The following is a 22,069-nucleotide window of genomic DNA, read 5'->3' as shown; positions in this document are numbered from 1 at the left end:
GGTTTGATGAGGAATCTGAATGATTCCTTGGAGTAATTGACGTGCTGTCACCGTGAACCATCGTAAGACTTCTTTGAGACTAGCTTCTAAGACACGAGCTCGTGTTTGTGGATCTTTTTCTCGACTGATGCCATACAAGGCACGAATCAATTTGACGGGAAGATGCGACTGAAGGGACGTCATGTTCACACTGTGTGAGACAGACGAAAAAGGGTCTGAGGTTTTTATAGATTTTTTTATGGGGAGTGAAATGAAGTCGAGGACGGAGACGTGTACAGGACAGGCCCTCCGTCTTGGCACCAGTGGTGAAACAAGTGGGTACGAAATCGCAAATCCTCGGGGGTCGTAGGTTTCAAATCGACGAGTAAATAGGCGTGTGGCGTTTGAGTGGCATCGTCGTACGCCTGAGTCAGCCAAGGCGTTCCTAACTGTTTGGCTAAGACTTGCACTTGCGATTTATCTCGAGGGCTTTTAAACAAGACCACGTAATGCGCATTGAGACTGATGGTGCGATGGGCTTTACTTTGTTGAAACAAATTTTGGGTGATGTAAACGACACTGGCATTACGGTGATGCCCTTTGCGCGTGAACCACAATTTAATTTCTTCTTCGTCTTCTCCTAACATGTCGTCGAAAATGACCAAATGGGTTTGACGGGAGTCAGAGACGATGCCGTCGTCTTCTTTAGGAATGCCTTCCACAAACACGATGGAATCGCCTTGACTTTCTCGCAAGAGGCTGTACGCCGATTGCCACTCTTTGTAACACCACACGATCCGTTGAGGGGGCCGATCGATCAAATGATGTTTATGTTCGATCAAACGTTTGACGAATTCGGTTTTGCCTGAACCGCTAGGTCCAGCAATGAGCATGTTAAAGGGATGGCGAAGATACAAAGCCTCCCAACTGGCACGATCTAAGTGTTCGTCGATGACTTTGACAGTAGAGGAAGAGGGAGCAGAGACAGTAGAGGTAGCCATGGTGTGAGAAATGTCACTTGTGACACGAAAAACAAACAAGACAAGAGTTTATATACTTTTTCAGAACACGTTTATTGAATGTTTTTTTTTTCAAACATGAATACGAAAGACAAAAATACATAAAAGCCAAAGGCTTAAGTACAAGGATAAAAGGCACATGATAACGATGAACGTGGAATAAACACAAGTGTCTGTACAACAATCACATCTTTTGGGTAATGTTCTAACCAGTTCAACAGGGGGTAAGGTCACACAAGTGTCCTCCCGAAAGGGTCTTTCAGGCCTGTCCACGACAGTCCTGTCCTGGGTGACGGGTTCTTCTGGCACCGTCACTAACACGGGTTGAAAAGTAACTTTTTTCCTTGAACAGCTCTCGTGTATACTGGGCCACTTCTTGGGTCCAAGCCTCAAAACCCCATTCTTTCCAGGCACGGACATCTGTCCAATGGGGATGTAAGTCACAAGCTACACACACATCGTCATACACGTCTTGGGTAGCTAAAAGTTGACGAATCTTTTTTTCCTGTTGAGGTCGAGAAGTATCCAGATGAAACCGCAAGGCTTTGAGCAAAAGGAGTTTTTCGTGACCATTTAAGGCCATGGAGGTGGTAAGTACTGATCGTAAAGAGTCCACAAAGAATCGGCTGGTAAACGAAATCCCAGAAAACAAGTCACTAAGACACACACCACTTGTCGTCCCAAATTGAACGGATACAGTTCTTGTAATAATTGATGGTAATGATCCACGGTTTGAATATGGTCATTGAGTTCCTTTCACGGAATCTGTTGAATGATATGTGACATAATCCGTGGCATGGCAACTTGATTTTATAGTGTCTTTGTTTCGGAAGCAATAAAGGTAATTTCTAACCAAACACGTTCGTTCTCCAGTAGGGAATTTAAATGTTACATACTGTAACTGAAACGTCAGAGTTTGTCTAGATGTTTCGTCTTTTTCTAAGCAGATTCCATGTAACAAATGTTGGTAATCCTTTAACTCGTCTTCCTCAATACGTTGCAGTAAGTGAATCTCCAAGTAACCAAAATTACGAACGTCTGGCCCATCCTCATTCATATACTGAAAGTATTCAACAAGGTCTGACCAGTGAAAAAATTTCTGACGAATCAGTCCTCTTATACCATTCAGGTACCAGTGGTTAAAGATCTGGTGACGTAACGGATGCAATTGTTCTTTACGTTTCACTTGTATTTTGACCAGCTCTCGATAAATCCTTTCTCTCAACTCCTCAGGCAAGCCCAAAATGTTCTCTTGTAAAGTATCCATAAGTATATACACTGTTTTTGGAATCGTTGGGTGGTGGCCAATAGCCTCGTTTAACTTTGTGCCTGATGTAATATCCACTCATAATCAGTCTTCTTGTACTTTGAAACATAGCATAATTTAAAAACGGATGAATCACTTTGAGTTTGCGTTTCACTTGTATTTTGATCAGTTCTCGGTAAATGCGTTCTCTCAACTCCACAGGCAAAGCACGAATGTTCTCTAGCAAAGTATCCATGAATAGGTCATACTAAATCCTTTTTGGTCTGACACAAGAAATGTACTGTTTGCACAAACATGGTTTTAATTCATTGTCGAATCTAAATCGTTTCACCACTAATTTACACATTACAATTCGTTCAGAAGTTTCCTCTTTCACCAAGTTGACATCGCGTGAAAGATGTTGGTAATTCGTTAACTCTTCCTCTGGAATTCGATGCAGTACGTTTACAATGTAGTAGATAGAATCGTCAATACCAAACCATTCCTTTTTATAACCAGGAGGTCGTTGATCAATGTCTGTCCAATGGAACACTTTCAACTCAATCAGTCCTTGTATAGCCTGAAGGTACCAGTGGTTCAAACACCGGTGACGTAACGGATGCAATTGTTCTTTACGTTTCACTTGTATTTTGACCAGCTCTCGGTAAATGCATTCTCTCAATTCCACAGGCAAGGCACGAATGTTCTCTAGCAAAGTATCCATGAACAGATTATTTTGGTAAGAAGTTACTTCAATGTCTCGGTCCCACTAAAGGTAAGTAATGACAATTCGGTGACCATCGAGCATGTTCTACGTAGGCCGAATCTTGCGGTTCCCAGTGGTGAAGTGACACACCGCAACTGAAGCACTTGACTTTATCTCCTTCGCCCAAGTAGAAAAATCCGGCTCTGGCTAATTCTTCGGGGGTCGGTCCTCCCAGATACTTTGGCCATTTTCCTTTGAACGATTGAAGACGATTTTCAAAGTCGCAGTATTCCGACAAACGCACAGGAAACGAATATTCGTCTTTCACAGGCTCGTTTCGATGAGGGTTGAGTGACATGGGTAGGAGTTTGCTCAGGGCTGGATGACATCCGTAGGGGGGTAGACGTGAAGGTGAACATTCCCCTTTAAAACGAAACCCAGTAAAATGTCCAAGAGGACGAGCAGCATCGCTTTCGCATCCCACAGGTTTGACACGCACAGCATCACTTTCCATGATAGGGGTAGGGGCACTAAAGTTCCCATGATGCTTTACGGCATCGCTCAGGTCACAAGGTACAGCATCGTATCCATCGCAAGGCTCACAATCGCACTCGTCTGCAAACTCCGTTACGCAATTACAATGGTAACCACATGGACAATCGCAGTTTCCTTCCGGACATTTTCCGTCGCAATGTCTGGGTCTTATCCATCCAATATTAGTCACACTAGAGGAAGATACAACTTTTTTACAATCCCCAAACTGGAACGATGTCTCTTTCAAAGTATTCATCTTGTTCGCTCGGTCTTGGTAGTCCCAATGAACTATCGATCTTGTCTAGAGTTCTTTTTTTATATACAGACCAATACCGACGTGACCGTACGGTAAGGTGAAGTGATTGGGAAGTCGCACTCGCTTCTGGTATACAATTTGATAGACTTTTTCCAAGGGTCGACTGACGATGTGGTGAGTGGGTAAACGTACAATCTTGTTCGGTTGATAGGTGGTCACTTTAAAGTTTCCATCCTCTCCCGATTGCAAGGCTTCTTTCAATACCCCAAAGTTGACCACTCGACTGGTACGATAATTCAGAGTCAATCCTTTCACTTTGCACGTCGTGTGCACTTCTCCTTGTTTGTCCCGGTATTCGTAGCCGTAATTTTTGGGACCGCCACTGACGAAACTTAGAATCTTGTCGTCGGGATGCTCGTCTGTCCAGGCTCCTAAACGGTCTCCTTCGATGCTAGGGTGATGTTGAATCGGGTGATGGATGTAAATGCAACTGTCCGTGTCAAAGTACAGGACGCGTTCTTCTAACACTTCTAAAGCTTCGTACAATTTTAAGCGAGCATGGGCTGTCACGTAAGCCGCAATGATGACATTTCCAAAAGGGTCGTCTTGTACAAAGTCCAGATCTTCTTCGTAATTGACCAAGATCAAATTCTCTCGAACGACGTCCACGTGTTTCATGTATTTGGTTTTGTCGTGAATCATCTGGAAGTAGCGGGAAGGTTCTGTCAAATATTCCGTCTTGGGTAAACACGGTCGTTGTGCCATTTTACCCCACAAGCAATTTAACATCACTTTGGCAAACGATCGCCTGCCTTCGTTTTTCTCGATGTGGTCTAAAGTGATGCCTTCTTGTTCGTAGTATTTCTCTTTGAATTGTATTTGGTCTTCGGGAGTGTGACACCAGGAAGGATAGCCGCTGGCTTCTTGTTTCAGTTTCAAAAAGGCATCCACGTAGTCTGTGAAAATGCCTTTCTGCGTGGGGTCACCCTTGCGGTATTGTTGTGTCTTGGGAAAGTGACAAATTTCGTACACTTCTAACAGTTGGTATCCCATGTCCAGAACTTTGAACAATTCCACGCTGACCCAGGTTCCCGTCAAGGCACGTTCTTCCTGGCTGTGATGGCAAGGTTGGTCTTGGTTGCACGTTTCGGCACAAGTACGGCACAATGGAAACATCAGTTTGCCTTGACAATGGTGAGGTAAGACGGGATGGTATAGGTTCGTGGGAGGCAAAACTTTGCACTTGATCAAGCCTTCGTATTGTCGAATGTTGACCAGGTCGATGTGTTCCGTCAGCAATTGCGGGTGCCCTACAGGAAAGCGACAATATTTGCACACGTAGGGATACAGCGAACACACGTCCAAGTATTTGATTTCTTCTCCTTTCTCTTCGTCGGCTTGGTACAGCAAACAGGTGGCATTGGTCCTTCCTCCGTACAAACTATCCCTCGGGTTCAGCGGATCCATGAACTGGTAACTTTCCACGAGGCGTTTAAACTCGGGATCGGTTTTCATACGGTGATCGTACTCGTGTTCCCACATTTCCACCACTTGGTATCCTTCCTGTTCTAACTTTAGGCGCCGCTGACAAGTGTCCTGGTACAAGTCTTCCATGGTTCGTTGCAAAAACTGATTTTTAGTGCCACGGTCAGGGTAACAGACGGGACATCCGTGAAATAAGCAACCATTAAACTCGTACACGATCTTGGGGTTTTCTAAGTCCCAGCCATCGACCGAATACGTTCCGATGGTCTTTTCGCCCCCTCCGTTGCGGGCATGCTGAATCCACTTGTCTTCCTTGTCGCACAAGTAATGTAACCAACGTAGGGCTTTGACCGAGTATTGACGTTTGACATAGTGGGTCGTTTGAGGACTGATGACAGCCACGGTGTTTTCAGGCATGAATCGTTGTCGATACACTAAGGAACACGCTTTGGCAATGGTGCAAGCTTCTTTCAAAGGATCGACCCCTCCGTGTTCCATGAACAGTTCTCGAAATTTTCCACAGCAACGCCGTAAAATGTCCACGTCGGAACGACAATACTTTAGCATTTCTTCCTGAAAGTCGAAAGGGTCCGAGGCGTGAGCCTGGTACCAAGCGTAGAAAGCTTCTCGTTGTTCGGTACGCATGTTGTCGGGGTCGTAATAGTGAGCCTCGGGTAAATGGGGTAGAACGGCATGTTGATTGGCTTCCGTATTGAAAAAGTGTGCAAAATAACCTTTAGCCATTTCTGTCATTCCAAACGTTTTAGGCATTCGACTCAAAGGCATGGCCAAATAGCTCATCGAATCTTTAAACTGCACTTGTCCCACTTGCATGAAAATGATTTTGGCTCCGTTCAAAGTCACTTTAGGACGCTCGGTGCCTTGTTCCGTATAGTACCTCAAAAGAAACTGTCCATCGTATCCGGAGAAATTGTGAGCCATCACCGTGGCATGACGATGACAATCTCCGTAACGTTCGATGTCCTCTTGGCTCCACGTCTTGTCGACGGGGTCTAAGACCCATTGGGAAAAATCGGCTAGCGTGTTCGGTCCCCGAAAGATTTTTTCACGTCCTCCAGGAATCTTGCTGCAGTGAGGGCAATGACTGAAGATAGGTTCTTGAATGCACTTCTCGCACGCTCGATGAGCCACGCAGAAATTAGGAATGTGAATGCCGGTCTCTTGCATGCATTCGAAATCGAAAAAGATGAAATTGCCTTTCTTCTTGTGACCGTCCTCTTTCTCTGGTGGGGGTTGGTATTTTTGCACGTAACATTGGTGTTCCAAGTCCACGATGTGGTGACAAATGTGACATTTTTTCTTTCCTGAACATACGTGTGCCTTGGTATTATTGGTACGTATGACTTGTTCACACGTAGGGCACAATCTCAGAAGTTGACAAGCACATTTCTTCTGTGAACCTTGCGTCTTCAGATGTTGTTGGTAACAGGTAGGGCTAACAAACGTGCGCAGACAAGTTGAACAAGGCACTGGTTCTTCGCTCAGACAGGGTGAAGAGGCCAAACATCCTGAGCATTTCGATCCACAATGCTTGTGTTGCTCTCGATTATTATAACCATGGTCACATTTCTCACAGTAATAACCGTATCCCAGGAATCCGGTGATAGTGGTAATGGTATCGAAATGGTCATCGTGATAATAAACATGAATGTATTTTCCGTCCTTAAAGTCTTGCCCTCGAAACAACAAAGACCCGCGCACTTCTTGAGGGTGCACTTTCAAGGTGTAACGTGGAGCTAGGGCATCTTGCAATTTTTGCATCTCAGGAATGCCACAGGGTGTGTCTTTGGACAGTCCGGCTTGTTGTAACAGAAGTTCTGCTTCCTTTCGTTGTTTGGCTCGGTCGGATTGTTGAATAGTTTTCCAGGTTCTTTTCCATTCTACCGTGTCGTTCTTGTTGGCATAGGTTCGTCCCACCACGATGGCACGGGCTAAACACATCTGGTCATGAGGGTTGTGAATTTGGACAAGGCTACGCTTAATGCTGCGAAGGTCGTTCACCAATAACATCTTTTTGCGTCCGGTCCCTTGAGGAGGAGAGACGTGGGTCATGTCCAATGTGGCTTTTCCATCGGTGATGTCAAACTGGTCATTAGATTGTTGCACGTGTTGAATCTTGTCCATGACTTTGGAAGCGGTCAATTCTGCAGGGGTGCTAAACTCGATCCAAACAGGGGATTTCAAACCGTCGTGTTGTATGGAAAGTCTCAAGCGATCGTCTTCTTTGGGTTGACATTGTTGCTTGAGTGCAGTGAGCAAAGAATCCCACACCCCAGTGATAAACACTTCTGCTTTCTCTAACGGCACTTCAGCCTTGAAATCTTTAAACTTCACCGTGTATTTGTAAGCCGTAGTTCTAAATTTTCTAGAGGAGCGCTTTTCCGTCTCTCGAATGGAATAGTACTTTTCAGGGTTAACTAAGGGTGGTGAAATTGGTTTAGAGGGTTCTGATTCTGGTTCACTCATGTCCTCTTCAAAATCACTGGCATGAATTTGTGCCAAGATTTCAGCCCTGGTACGAGGCGATAGATCACGTTTCTGCCTCTTACTTCTTTCTTCTTCTTTCTTCTCGAATGAATTAGATCGTTTCATCTTGAAAGCAAAAAGTCAAATGACTCAAGTTCAAACACCATGAACTACTTTATAGTCATAGCATACCAGCGTATATAAAAGGGTGTGTGTCTTGTCCTTTCACTATTCATTTCACTCTCAAGCCGAGCACAACGATGGAAGAGACTAACCAGATGGAACGTTTCGTCAGAGCTTTGCGAGGGGTCATTAGAAAATTCTCTTCAGACCAGCCTACGGACTACTCTCCTTCCTTTAGAGATAAAAGTCAAGATACTTGCTATATCTGTCAGAAGAAAGGGCATTGGTCTTCAGAGTGTCCAGACCGTCAAAAAAGAACAAAAACAGGGACTAAAAAAGACAAAAGTCAAGATACCTGTTATTATTGTAAAGAAAAAGGACATTGGTCTCCAGATTGCCCAAAAAAGAAACAAGAGGAGTCAGAAGAAAAGAGGGATTCTTCAGAAGAAGAGAGGGATTCTTCGGATGAAGAGAGGAATTCTTCAGAAGAAGAGGAAGAAAAAAGACAATTCTATTTACAAGAGGCAAAGAAACAGGAGAAGAAGAAAAGAAGAAGGGAAGAAAATGAGGAAAAGACGGTGAAGAAATTCAAAAAACAGAGAGACTAAACAAGGAGAAAGAAGAAGTCAATGAACTTTTTTATTAAAGTGTTGTGTTGTGAATTGTGAATTGGATTGTAAAAAAATGGATAAAAGAATAAATGAATGATATAAGGTAAGAGTCTTTTAGTTTTGATTTTAAAATAAGAACGTTCACTCACGCACTCATACACAGACACGTACTATAAAGGTAAAATGGGTGGGGTTTTTTTTTTTTTTTTTTTTTTTTTTTGAGTTATTGGCAAATTGAAATTGTATTTCTTTTCGAGAAATATGGGTGGCCCTGAAAAGGGCCTTTTTTTCTCTTTATGGTGTAGGGGTGAGTTTAAGCAATCAACTTTAACTGCCTTATGCCTTTGCCACGGCCAAGGCCTACTTCTGAACTGCGTAATGTTGATGATGATTGGGTTGAAATCACTAAGGGCGGTACGGTAGGCTTAGTCACAGGGTTGACGTGTTTAGCTCGGGAAGGTCGTATTCTCTTCGGTCGTGATAAAGAAGTCTGATACATTTGTTTCAGACTTCTTAACTCCGCTAAAATGTCCAACAGTACCGTGACCGTTTGATTTTCACCCTCTTGTTTCTTTGCTGCTACTTCTTCTTGCTGTTGTTGCTGTTGTTTTTTTCTTACCTCTTCTTCTTGTTGCTGTTGCTGTAGGAGAAAAGCCTGTTCCGCTTCCTTTTGTCGTTGTATAAATTTCTCCAATTCTTCTTTCTGTCTCTGTCTAAAATTCTCCACTTGCGGTAATGAAGAAGGTAACGAAGGTTCCGGAACAAATTCTTGCGAGGAGAGAAAATCCACAAAATCCCAATTCACCTCTTCTGAAAGTAAGTCCGGGTTCCCTTGGGCGGTCTCCCCTGCTGGTGCACCCCATTGGATCGTTTTCTGAGTTTCCGTCATGTTGAATCACTGTCGCATAGATTGACTGCACACAAGCGCTAGCGAATCTATATAGACTACGTGACGTCACAGACTGCTCTCTTCGGATTGGATGCGGGCTGACTGAATTTTGTAACGCGTGTTCGGATTGGTGAATGAACTCAATCCGTTTCAATCCTACCTGTACCTATAAATAAGCGCAGTTCAGTGCATTGATTCACCTGTTCTCGTCGCTTCAAGATGTGGATCACAGTTGAGTCATCCACCCTTGTGTCTTCCATGATGTTTCGGACAGACTTGCTTATGTATGTCCGATCCAAGTGGACCGTTGTCCACAGGACAAACACCAGCCTGTGGATACGTAGGATCTACGTTGAAAGACAAGGATGCCTGAAAAGAGTGCTGGTTTACGGGCCAACAGTGAGACGCAGCCTAAGGACAAGAAGAAGACCAATACGGTGCCCTTTATGTTAATGAATACATTAACATAAACCCAAAGGCCCTTTTCAGGGCCAGCCATATTTCTCGAAAAGAGATAGCCTTTGAATTGCCTACCCCTTTCTTATTTTTTTTAAATTTTTTTTAAAAAAAAATCCCATGTTCCATTTTCCTTGACGCTATACAGTCCCACCCTGTTTAAATTCCTTTGACGCTATACAGTCCCCTATTCCCATGTTCAAATCCCCTTGACGCTATATGTTCCCACGATTTTTCTCCATGTTAATTTCCCTTGACGCTATATGTTCCCACGATTTTCTCCATGTTAAATTTCCCTTGACGCTATATGTTCCCAAGGGTATTTTTAATGATAAGTCCCATTGACGCTATAATATCCCCCTTCACTACTCTTGTGGCTGTTCATTCGTTGTAAACAACAGTTCTAGTGGGAGAACTAGGATCTGTAAATAGTTGACAGTCTTGTAAGTTATATCAACTAAGGAGTAACCGAAAGTATACATTGATTTAGGATGGACACGCACAAATGTTAAAAAAAAATGATGTAAGAAAACTGTTCTGGTTTTCCCTATTTACATGATATTCTTCTTTCGTACGTGAGTGCGTTAGCTATTAAAGGCCATACAACAAATGGATAATGATGATACCTAAATTATTAACTACATATTTACAACAGTATTTATTATACAGGAGTTGCAAAGGAAACACGATAGACTGTATTATGTTTTAAAACTATATGTCTCTCAGAGTATCTATCATACTTCTTTTTAAATACCACCAATACATTGCCAAGAAAAGAAAGAAAGAACAAAAATTTACACCCGACCTTGAATATTCGGATTTCGGATTACTTGCTGACACTGATAACTAATTCAAAGATAAGCAATTTCCACGATATATTATGAGTCAGATGTTTAAGATGAATATGACAAATTGGCTTTATCTCTAAAGATTAATGTTAATCCTGCAATATAGAATAGGAGAAAGAGAGAGAGAATGCTAGATTTCCTTAAGCGCTATAATTATCGCTTTTTATACTTCCTTTCCTTTGTCTTGCACGTCTCTAGAACATAAAAACATTTAGATTTTATTGACATCTATACATATGTCTCCCTCAAAGGGGGTCACTATCTATCACATGTTTATTATTTATGTCACTATCTATCATATGTTTATTATTTATGTACTTTTTGGTACCTTATGTACTCGTTTATAACCATACAGACCCTGATCTGCCGTCACATAGTGTATTTGTGTTCTATTCATCAGTTCAAGCGAAGTGCATAGACTCAGATCTGCCGGCGCCTTTTGCGACGGCAGATCTGGATATATGCAATTTGCAGTTGAACTGGACTTAAAGCGAGTATGTTGATATTTGTATATGGCATGTCGATTATAAAGACTTGAATATTCCATTTCGTTTATAACATCTCAGTTATGTTTTGCCCGTCACCCTTGCTGGGGTATAGGCCGCCCACAAAAGATCGCCAGAGACTTCAGTCCTGTGCCATCCCCTCGAGCTGACGCCAGGTGTGACCCAGCTTAGCGATGTCCGCCTCAAGGTCACGTCGCCAGGTGTTTCTTGGTAGGCCTCTTCTCCGCGTGCCTTGAGGGTTTCACCTGAATGCCTATCTGGTAATGTTGGTTGACGGCTTATTTAGGGTGTGTTACGTCCAACCCATCTTCTCTTCTTGATATCGTCCTCTACCGGAAGCTGGGAGGTTCTCTGCAACAGGTTGGCGTTGCTGATGGTGTCTGGCCAGCAGATCTGGAGAATTCTTCTTAGGCAGTTGTTGATGAAGGTCTGAACTCTGTTTACGGTCGACTTGGTTTTTCTCCAGGTCTCTGCTCCATACAGTAGGACTGATTTCACGTTGGAGTTGAACAGTCTGATCTTGATAGTCAAGGAAATTTCTTTGGAGCTCCAGATGTTCCTGAGCTGTACGAAAGCTGCTCTCGCCTTTCAGATCATTGCCTTCATGTGTGCATCTCTGTCACCGTGATGGTTGATAATGCTGCCCAGGTACGTGAAGGACTCCACCTCTTCCAGGGGACTTCCATGACTGGGTTGTTATTGACATAATTGATCTTGAGGATCTTGGTCTTGTTTTTGTGGCTGTTGAGGCTAACCTGTGCCGATGTGGCTGCCGCTAGCCTGCTAGTACGTCGGTCTTGTCCTGCATTTGCTGCTGTCTGTGGGACAAGAGCACTAAGTCATGCGCAATGTCCATGTCCTCACGTTGACTCCACAATGTCCACTGGATTCCATTTCTCCGCCCAATGGTGGGCGTCTTCATAATTCGGTTCATGACGAGAGGGAAGAGAAACGTCAACAGCAAGCAGCCTTGCCTTACGCCAGTCCGCACTAGGAAGCTGTCTGTGTGCTGTCCTGCATGAATGACATTCCGTTATTAGCGTTCTTGACCAGGTTGACCAGCTAGTTTGGGATGCCGTAGTGGCGAAGAAGTTTTCAGAGTGTCTGTGGGTCCACGCTGTCGAATGCCTTCTCATAATCGACAAAGTCGATGTAGAGCGAAGAATTCCACTCCAACGATTGCTCGACTATGATGCAAAGAGTAGCTATTTGGTCCTTATACGATCTGTTCTGCCGGACGCCCGCTTTCTCATCTCATAACTGTGGGTCGACGTCCTCCTTCATCCTCTTCAAGAGGACCCAGTTGAAGACTTTCCCTGGTACTGATGGGAGTGTGAATCCTCTGTAATTGGAACAATTGCTGAGGTCGTCTTTCTTTGGGATCTTGATGAGGTATCCCTCCTTCCAGTCAGTCGATATTTCTTCTTCCTCTCAGATCTTCTCAAAGAGGAGATATATCATTTCCACTGAAATGGTCTTTCCCTGCTTGTCCTTTACGGGTCTCTCTGTTCTTCTGTACTTGCCGGACAACTTCTTGGCGATGTTTTACAGCTTCTTTATGTTTCCACTTCCAGCCGCTTCTTCTGCCTCTGCTGCCAGTCATTCCACGTAGTTTCTCTTGTCTGTCTTGATGCTTCTTTTCAATTCTCTTTTTGCGTCAGTGTACTCATTTTGTACCTTACTTTTGTAGTTCTTCTCCTACTGCTATTTACTGCTACTTTCTTCTGTTTCTGTTCCTGGAGTTCAAGCAATGTTTCGTCTGAAATCCATTCTTTCAGCTGGTGCTTCATGGGGCCTAGTACTTCTTGACATGCTAATTTTACTGCCTCCTTAACATTCTGCCATCTGTTGCTCACATTGTCTTTGTCATCTTCAAGAAGCTCTTGTAGCACGTGGTACTTAGTAAGCGTCAGTCTGTAGTCTTCTTCAGTTTTTGCATCGTTCAACAGGCTGATGTTATTCTTTGTTTTCTTCTCTTTTGTGCCCATCCAGTTCTTCTTCAGCCTAAGTTTCAGCCTTGCGACGACTAAGTGGTGGTCAAATGCCACATCTGCTCCCCTCTTCACCATCACATCTTGCAGGGATCTTATAACAACTGCCACATTGTAATTACTAACGAGTTTGTGCTCTTACTATTACTGCTTCACATATTTGCATATTTTGTTATGTGTATGCTTATGGTGACAATCGGAGATAATCACGATTTCTCGTGCCGGTATGCATTTTTGTAGCAGGTGTGAAAGGAACGTTTTATTTTAATTCACCGTGGACGTGTCAGTCAGTGCGATAAGACAGGAAACTATCAGTTTCATTAGTCTTTCTTATCGTCTGTAAATATCGCCAATTTTGTTTTTGTTAATATTGTATTTGTAGCGCTATTGATCTTCTTCAAAACCTGTGCTGTCGAAGTGCCACTTATTAGCGTGGGGTGGGTGCGTTTTTGCCTCATCATTATAAAAAATGTTAACATCTGCTTAACCTTGTACCCCGCCCCCATAAAAATGATCACCTCAAGCAAAATTCCTGAACTTTTTGAAATGCAATACTTCCTCCTCTTCCCAACACAAATGAAATGTATGCCTCATTGAATACGCTAATGATGGAACCGTTGACTGTGGCAGAAACGCAAGATAATAAAGGAAATTATTTTGCATATGTTAGGTTTTCCACTGGAGCCTAATTTCAGCTGGATCCTCAGATTTACTTTTCCCAACACGTAATGACCGCTCCGGTGGCCTAGTGGATAGAGCGTTCGCATCGGGTGCGGGAGGTCTCGGGTTCGAACCCTGGTCGAGTTATATCAAAAACTTATAAAAATGGTACTAACATCTGCACCGCTAGGTGCTCAGCATTAATGGGGTTAGTGTTAGGAATGGTCATCCTAGTGTCAGGAAATGTGACTGTGTGGGACATCATGCTACATGTCTGCGGCATAATGCCCCAGTGCTAGACATAACTATAAACTGCCACACTGCAGACATCGTAGCGATATGACTGAAATTTGTTAAAGCTTAAAGCTATGTTAAAATCAAATTCACACACGCGCACACACACACGCACGCACACACACACACACACACGCAAAAGGTAATGCTTATAATCTGTCAGTATAATAAATACCCCATATAAGTGCAAAGGAGAGAGTACAATTCCAGAGAAATACCCTCCTTTTTAGACATTATTTCTAGGGGTGTATTTAGGGACATGAGTTTTGTAGTCTAATTGCTGTAATTTTGTATTTAAAACAGAAAACTGTTAAACTGACTTACATAGAGTACATTCACCTTCGTAAGATATTAGTTACACTGTTTTTTCTTCTCCCTTTGTTATACTAATAGATTTGTCCTATCGCCAGAGCGAGATAAACACGTCCTCCTCCGTAGCATTACGCGTCCAAAAACAACAACAACAACAACAACCAAAAAAAAAAAAAACAAAAAAAAAAAAACATGGGCCCAGAGTGTCCGAGTTGTCCAAAGCGCTCACCGTTCTGGATCACTGCTATCTCATTTCTGTCTGTGGGGGTTCGAGTCTGAGTCTCGGCCAATGTGGATATGTGAGAAAGCTTGCCGGTAGCTTCTCGTGGCTCGGTGTTTCTTCCCAGGGTTTTTCTACATCTATTGCCAGCCTATCTTGTACTTAAATATGGCATTAAACCCCACAACAAGAGCAATAACAAAAAGCAACGTATTTTACATTGAAACTTTAAATGTCCAACAATATTACGTTTGTTTATGTGTGCGTTTGCATACATTGTAAGTGGCTGAAAATTGCCTAAGTTATGGCGATTTGAATTTGTATTATCATGAGTAGTGGCAGACGTGACGAACACTGATTATCGCCTACATGTCGAGTCAAACTGGAAAACAACAAAGATCCTGATCTGCCGTAGCATAATGTTCTACTGGTTACTCCTACCAAAACTGCAGTTTGCAGTTGGACTAGTCTTATAAGTGAGTACATACGGTAAACGCCTGACGATCTATGCAAATTACATCATGTTATATCCATACCAGCCGTCGTATTGTACTGGTCGGCGGTCACTGGATATCAGCACATGTTTGATTGCTTTATGTCAGATGTTGATACATACTCAGTTACATAGCATCGACGTTCTCAACCCCTCCCCCACCCCTCTATGACAAGAAACATCAATAAGAGGTAAAAACCGCTACTTGACCTCATTTTTGGGTATGATTCATGTCTAGGTCAGAAATGCACCGTGCGTACATCACGATACAATATGTTGTCACCAGGGGTCTGAGGGGTGTAGTGCAGTGGTAACGGCGTTCTTTTGCTTTTTTGAGCGTTCCGTTACTTTTTTGCGTTAGCCATTGTCCCCTCCCCCCATCTGAGTAGCATGCGTTCCCTCCCTTTATTTAGCACTTAAACACTGGTTATCACTAGAAGCCTTTCTGTTCTTGGGTCAGCATATGAAAATTAGAATAGGAGTTACCTATCATGTTTGATGGTTTTCGAGAGATGAAATTCGTCTCTCGAACTCCAGTGAATATCAGCTCCATCCTTTATTAAAAAAGCAATTTATCACCGACAACATCGCCGTGATTTATCTAAGCGCAGTAAGTGTAGTAGTTATAAAGAGTTTTGTGTGTTTTATTACTCCCATTATAAAATGGACTCTAGGATAATAGGATAATGCAGTAATACCTTTCCCCCCTAGCAATGATTTTTGTTTGTTTGTTTGTTTGTTTCTTTTTTTAAAGTAAATAATCGAATTTGGTACGCATGTGTCCAAAGGTAACCCACCGGCGACGAAGTTACATTAACAAATTTCGTGAATCCGAGCCCAAGGAATAACAAACCATGTTTGCTATTTCAGGTTGGGTTGGTGATAATATCAAACGACTTCTTTAAATTTTAATGGCGTTATATTAACGTTTTATGAACTTGACCACAGATCAGCCATTTTGAATTTATCGGATTAAAAACAAATAATCAAGCAGGGTAAGATTGGAGGTTATCGACATTTAATAAACAGGATTATCGTGAAATTGGATGATCAGTTAGATTATGCATCTATGACTGTACCTAATCTAACAGAAAACTTAATCCTACAAAATATCCCTGCATCTTGAAAAGAGACCATGCATCTGTGACTGTGTCTAGTCCAATAGAAAACTTAATCCTACAAAATATCTACGTATCTTGAAAACAGACTATGCATCTGTGACTGTGCCTAGTCCAATAGAAAACTTAATCCTGCAAAATATCCCTGCATCTTGGAAAGAGACTATGCATCTGTGACTGTGCCTAGTCCAATAGAAAACTTAATCCTACAAAATATCCCTGCATCTTGAAAAGAGACTATGCATCTGTGACTGTGCCTAGTCCAATAGAAAACTTAATCCTACAAAATATCCCTGCATCTTGAAAAGAGACTATGCATCTGTGACTGTGCCTAGTCCAATAGAAAACTTAATCCTGCAAAATACCTCTGTTTCTTGAATAACAACCTGAAGGTTAGCATCGGGCGGAAATATACGAACAGTAAAATTGCAATGATTCCACAAATGTGTATTTTCATTTCTCTGTTTGACATGTTGCAGTTTCATAATGGACATTGTTAATATATTAAAGTGTAATTTCAACACTTACATCAACTGTTTAATTCGCTGGAAGAAATCGAACCAAATTATTTTAAGAACGTTCGTTATCAATGAGGCTGGCGTAAAATAGGGGTGGAGAGAGAGAGAGAGAGAGAGAGAGAGAGAGAGAGAGAGATGTTGTTTAAACCTTCGCAGTCTCTCGACCTGGAGATTGCCCAGAATTTTCACGCCATCTAAATCAGCAGAATATACAGCCCTGTGGACTCATGGTACCTACTACATTATATATAAAAGTTAGACGGAAGATAAACGGGTTAAGGAGGCCAATTTTGGCTGACAATTAAAATAAAATATTAAGCAGAATTATTTTGTCAAAGTTAATTTTATCAATAACTGAAATTAGACGGAGAAATATTTCTTGAAATGTACTCTCAGCTTTTATTACACTGGTTAAGAAGCCCTCAGTAACGAACGTGATTACTTGTTCAAAAGGTGCGGAACGGTTCTTACACTTCAAGCACCTATAGTCGTAAAAAAAAAAATGACACGACTGTATGGTTTTCTCATCACAGAAGCATACACGAGATACCGGTTTTGGTCCTGCGTTTACAGTGCTGGAAAGTTGTTGAATATTTCAGTGTTATGCCCTTTCCATTAAATTATATCAAAAGCAATTTTTTTATTAAAAAAAAGAATCAATCAATAATGTAATATCTGATGTTTGAAAAGCATTACATGATCAACAATCACAGTAGTTTAAACGATACATCTTCCTTTATCTTCCTTTAACAAAATCTGTTCAGTCATCATATATCATAGCACTCAATATTATTAGGTTGTGTTTTTAATCACGAATGCTATTTTGTAATGCACATTTCCGCTATCGATTGACAATTCAAAGCTTTCGAGCACGATGACTTAATCTTACTTAATCTTTGCGTTCTGTGTGTTAGTCAAGATTTGCCAGATATTATGTAGCTCAAATTCAATTCCAAATGACAAATACAAAAGCCTTTGTAACAAGTATTTAGACTGGTAAAAATAGCAGCATCTGGTACTGAAAATTATAAGTTATGATAATTCATGACACAAGCAAGAAACTACTGTTTTAACATGCCCTTCTTGGGTACTTTTACATCACTTGTAAGACACGGTTACAACAATATATTTGCTTTAAAAAAATTCTTTTGTTTGAGGGGGCGGGGGCGCTTGAGAAGGGGTATTGACAAATTTTATTGCTTCTTTTGCAGAATGGCAGGGGAATCGAATTATACGTTATCTCACCATTGGTTCCTAAGCATACTTAGAACTAACACTATTACAACAGTATTTTTAATGTCTCGTGTATCTTATTCGGTTGTGTAAACAAACAAGATTGTTAATTGTATGCTAATCAAATATTAATTCTTTATGTCTTCCTTTAGAATGTCATATAAGCATAAAATACCTATATGTTTTCAAGTCGTATTTACAAACATTGTGTATACATAATATAACAGAACAATCGTAACGGTTTCTACTGTCCCCACATTATCTTTCCAGGACCGGCCCTATGATGTGCAGGGCCCAAGGCAGCATGCGGGGCCCCAGAGCAAAACAAATTGCGATGCGGAGTTGATTTCCTGAAAGCGTGGGGCCCAAGGCGGTTGCCTAGTACGCCTTGCCCAAGGCCGGGTCTGTATTCAATTTTCTTGACCTATCTGACTGGAGTGCAATATATTTTGACTGGAAATAATATACATTTTTTTAATAATCATTTAATATATTCATCTGTATTTTCTACATGTATAAATATATGTAGCACTTGCAAAATAAAATATAATAGAAATGTTTTAACATAACTGCTACTCACTGTATCTCAAAATAAAAACCATGTTAGAGCCGGGAGTAACTGGAATTTCGAAACCATTTTGATATATATATATATATATATATATATATATATATATATATATATATATATATATATATATATATATATATATATATATATATGTCCCTTACAAGTTCCGCCTGATTCATGTTTTGCTGATATAGAAGGATTTGTCTTATACCGGTATAGACAACTCTGTTAGTATGAGGACTGATGCTTTCCTCGTCAGTTTCGGGAAAAGATGTTGGAAAGTAGCTTGTTGTAAGGGACTTGAAGATAGCCTGTGGTAAGCGACTAAAATTAGCTTCTGGTAAGACTGGAAAGTACCTTGTGGCAAGGGACCGGAAGTTAGCTTCTGGAAAGAGACCTTACGGTAGCCTGTGGTAAGAAACTTGAGAGTAGCTTGTGGTAAGAGATTTGAAAGTAGCTTGTGGTATAAGACTTAAATTAGCTTCTGGTAAGAGATTTATATATATATATATATATATATATATATATATATATATATATATATATATATATATATATATATATATATATATATATATATATATATATATATATACATACACATTACTTTTATTTACAAAATAATTTCAATATCTGCTTTCTCCTTTTTGTCTTTCTAATTTCTATGCGTTTGATTAATGTGTTTGCCGTGAAAATTAGGTTAAAAAGTTGATGAAAATGAGATACGGCTGCAGAAAGGGTAGGGCGAGGTGGGTGGGGTTGTAACCTATTGGGTTAACAAATCCTTGCACGGGAGGATTGACATCTGCCTCAATATTTCTTTGAGAAGCCTGACCATGCTTTATACAAAATTATTAAATCGTTTATTCAGAACAATCTCCTGGAAGCATTAAAAAAAGCATCTTTTAAGAAGAAGATTTTTTGTGATTGAATGAGAGCCTTGAGTTGTTTAATAAATGGCCATAATAAATCTATCATGAATTATCGCGTATGATGTCACGGGATTAACATCACAAGTGAGACTTTTATAGTCTTATCACAGATTATAAGTCAGCAAGTCAAATGCCTAGTTCAGTATCAGGCTCGTTGGTGATAACTGCAATATTTGATGGCCTTCGGCACAATTGACTGAGAATTCATTATTTTGATTTAGAAACTGCAGAAGTCTTGAATTATTAAAATAACAACACGAAAATCTAACTATTCTTCTTTTTATTTGATCTTATCTTACAATGAAAGTATTGTCGGCCTTATAGATCTAGTTATCTTCTTACTCAGTTAAGAATTAGCTTTTGATGTTCATTTTGATTCATTCGAGGGATATTACAGTGTAGTAAGTTGTCAAAAATATCCAAGTCAAATTACTTTTCCCTCAAGAAATTTTATTTTCTGCGTGAGCAGTGTAACAATAATCAATTAGTCTCGCCAGTGCAATCTGGAAATCAGTCATAAATACACATTCATCAAAGTTTCAAGATTATCATCCACGGCACGTTAAAGAATATTTGAAGCTTGTCACAAGAGGTGAATTTTATAAGTGCAGGTCTATTATTTGCATCCTAATGTTCAATTTCTCTCAGTTGCGAAATCTTTCCATATCCAAGTACTTTTCATTATCTGCCCTCTCTGCTTGTATACTTGAGTGCTATGTTACTTCTTGTATAAGGTTTAAAAAAATAGTTTGTTTATGATTTTTACACGAAGCAAGAAAGTTATGATCTGCCATAAAAAGCGGATGAAGAAAAAGAAAGAAGACAGGCAGACAGACAGACAAACAAGAGAAAAGATGTATAAGCAAATCATCTTGGCGTTATTGCAAATTCCACTGGAGAATGGTCGAGAATACACACACACATCACATTAATTCAATATTTTAATAGAATTTTTTTAATTTTCATTTTCAGGCATCTTTTTCAACATTTTTGGTCATAGAGGGAGCCGCATGCTGACATAACACAGAAACAACGCATATAATCTTGTTTGCATAGACTAAACATGGATACAATTAAATCTTCTCCTCTGTGGTTTCTGCGGAAGTTCATTATTTGCATGTCTGATTTAGTCACGTGAACTACCACCTACCTATTGACTTCTCTGCTCCTTTTTGACGAGATTACGTAGGACTCTGATCGAATTTGATAGACGCATGGTCGTTTATCTAGAAATGCCAAATATTTTTTCTTCTTCATTGAATTATTCCACGAGTAGCACATAGTACTCATAAGACAAAGGCGTTCGATGTAGGACAACGTAATTCTCAATATTGGATGGTTATTGGTAGGAAATGGTACCCCTACCCCGGTTCTATTTTGTGTTGTTGAAAATGTCATAAAATTATTGTGTAAATATTTTTCACTTGATTTTATTAGTAGATCTATTTCCGTTGTGTTCCTTTCTCTTGTATACTTTATACTGATATTTGTATTCTTGGCAACTTGCCAATTCATCACAAAGTACAAGTACTTGATAGCATTTCACAGCTAGATAAGTAACTAGAGCTGTTGTTGTAACTTTTAACCCGTTAATCAGATATAAAATGTAAACACATTCACTCAATCGATGAATGCATTTTCGGCTGGAAGACAAGGTCTATAAAATCCTTCCAATCGTTTTCTCTACCTAAACTGAGACGTATTACATCACAGATGTTGAAAGATTGTATCCAGTATGGCGTTATCAGACCCCACCCCTACAAAAAAAAAAACAAAACGACAGACTGAAGCATCGATATTTAGCACCTTACTTGCCGATATGACCGTGGCTAGCTGATTCAAGCAAGACGGTGTCCTCGACGCGTAATAGAGAAACAATACACACTAAAGAAATACACTAATACCAACCGTTCATATTCTCAGTCAAGCAAAAACAGCAAGCAACAAAAATCCTGATCTGTCGTAGTGCGCCCACAGATGAGGATCAATGTTGTTTGTTCTACTAATTACCAAAAGCTGCACTAACCAAGCTCTGCCCGTGCATAGCCCATTTCATACCGAATTTAACCGAGTTGCTCCGTAATTATCCGAATAACCTCCCGAGTTACTTTATACTCCAGCCAATCAAACGCTGGTGGGTACATGTACATGATAAAATGGCGTCCATTGTTGTTTAGAAATATTTCAGAAATAAAATTAATTCAATGATTGAAATTTATATGTAAATTATCCACAGACTTTCAAAAACAAATCTGATAAACTCATATGAAACGCATTTTATTATAGTGACGTTTCGGATGCACAGAACTAATTTGGACAACTTGCTCTTTGATTGCCAGGATTACATTTGTTTACTTCGACACCGTTTCCTTACTTACATGTACATGTCCATATGTAAACAGCTCAAAGCTACTCTCTCGTATGGGTTTAAAATCCGCCCTGGTTTCCAGAAAATAAGACAGGATGGTTCCAATATTAAATTTCGTCAATATCTGCGGCAGCATCGCTGTTAAATATGCATTTTTCAACTCGATAAACGATGTTGAAGTAGTTACAGAAGTTGATGCTGATGCTGAAGTGTT

At 40.6% G+C, this 22,069-nt stretch overlaps 1 long non-coding RNA gene across 3 annotated transcripts in view; it reads left to right on the top strand.

Annotated features, from left to right (window-relative positions):
* Positions 1-21,264, top strand: part of LOC149801376 (uncharacterized) — a 115,651-nt gene extending 94,387 nt beyond the window's left edge. For all 3 annotated transcript variants that reach the window (XR_016420632.1, XR_016420631.1, XR_016420630.1), the window contains 2 exons: positions 18,255-18,386; positions 20,460-21,264. This is a non-coding gene — a long non-coding RNA (uncharacterized LOC149801376). The remainder of the gene's footprint in view (positions 1-18,254; positions 18,387-20,459) is intronic.
* The last annotated feature ends 805 nt before the right edge of the window (positions 21,265-22,069 follow it).

Source organism: Sinohyriopsis cumingii, chromosome 4 (genome assembly GCF_028554795.1).
Source record: "Sinohyriopsis cumingii isolate HCF-2022 chromosome 4, ASM2855479v2, whole genome shotgun sequence".
In the NCBI taxonomy this organism is placed as follows: domain Eukaryota; kingdom Metazoa; phylum Mollusca; class Bivalvia; order Unionida; family Unionidae; genus Sinohyriopsis; species Sinohyriopsis cumingii.
The sequence above is the reverse complement of the archived record's forward strand: the minus strand, read 5'-3'. Positions and strand labels throughout refer to the sequence as shown.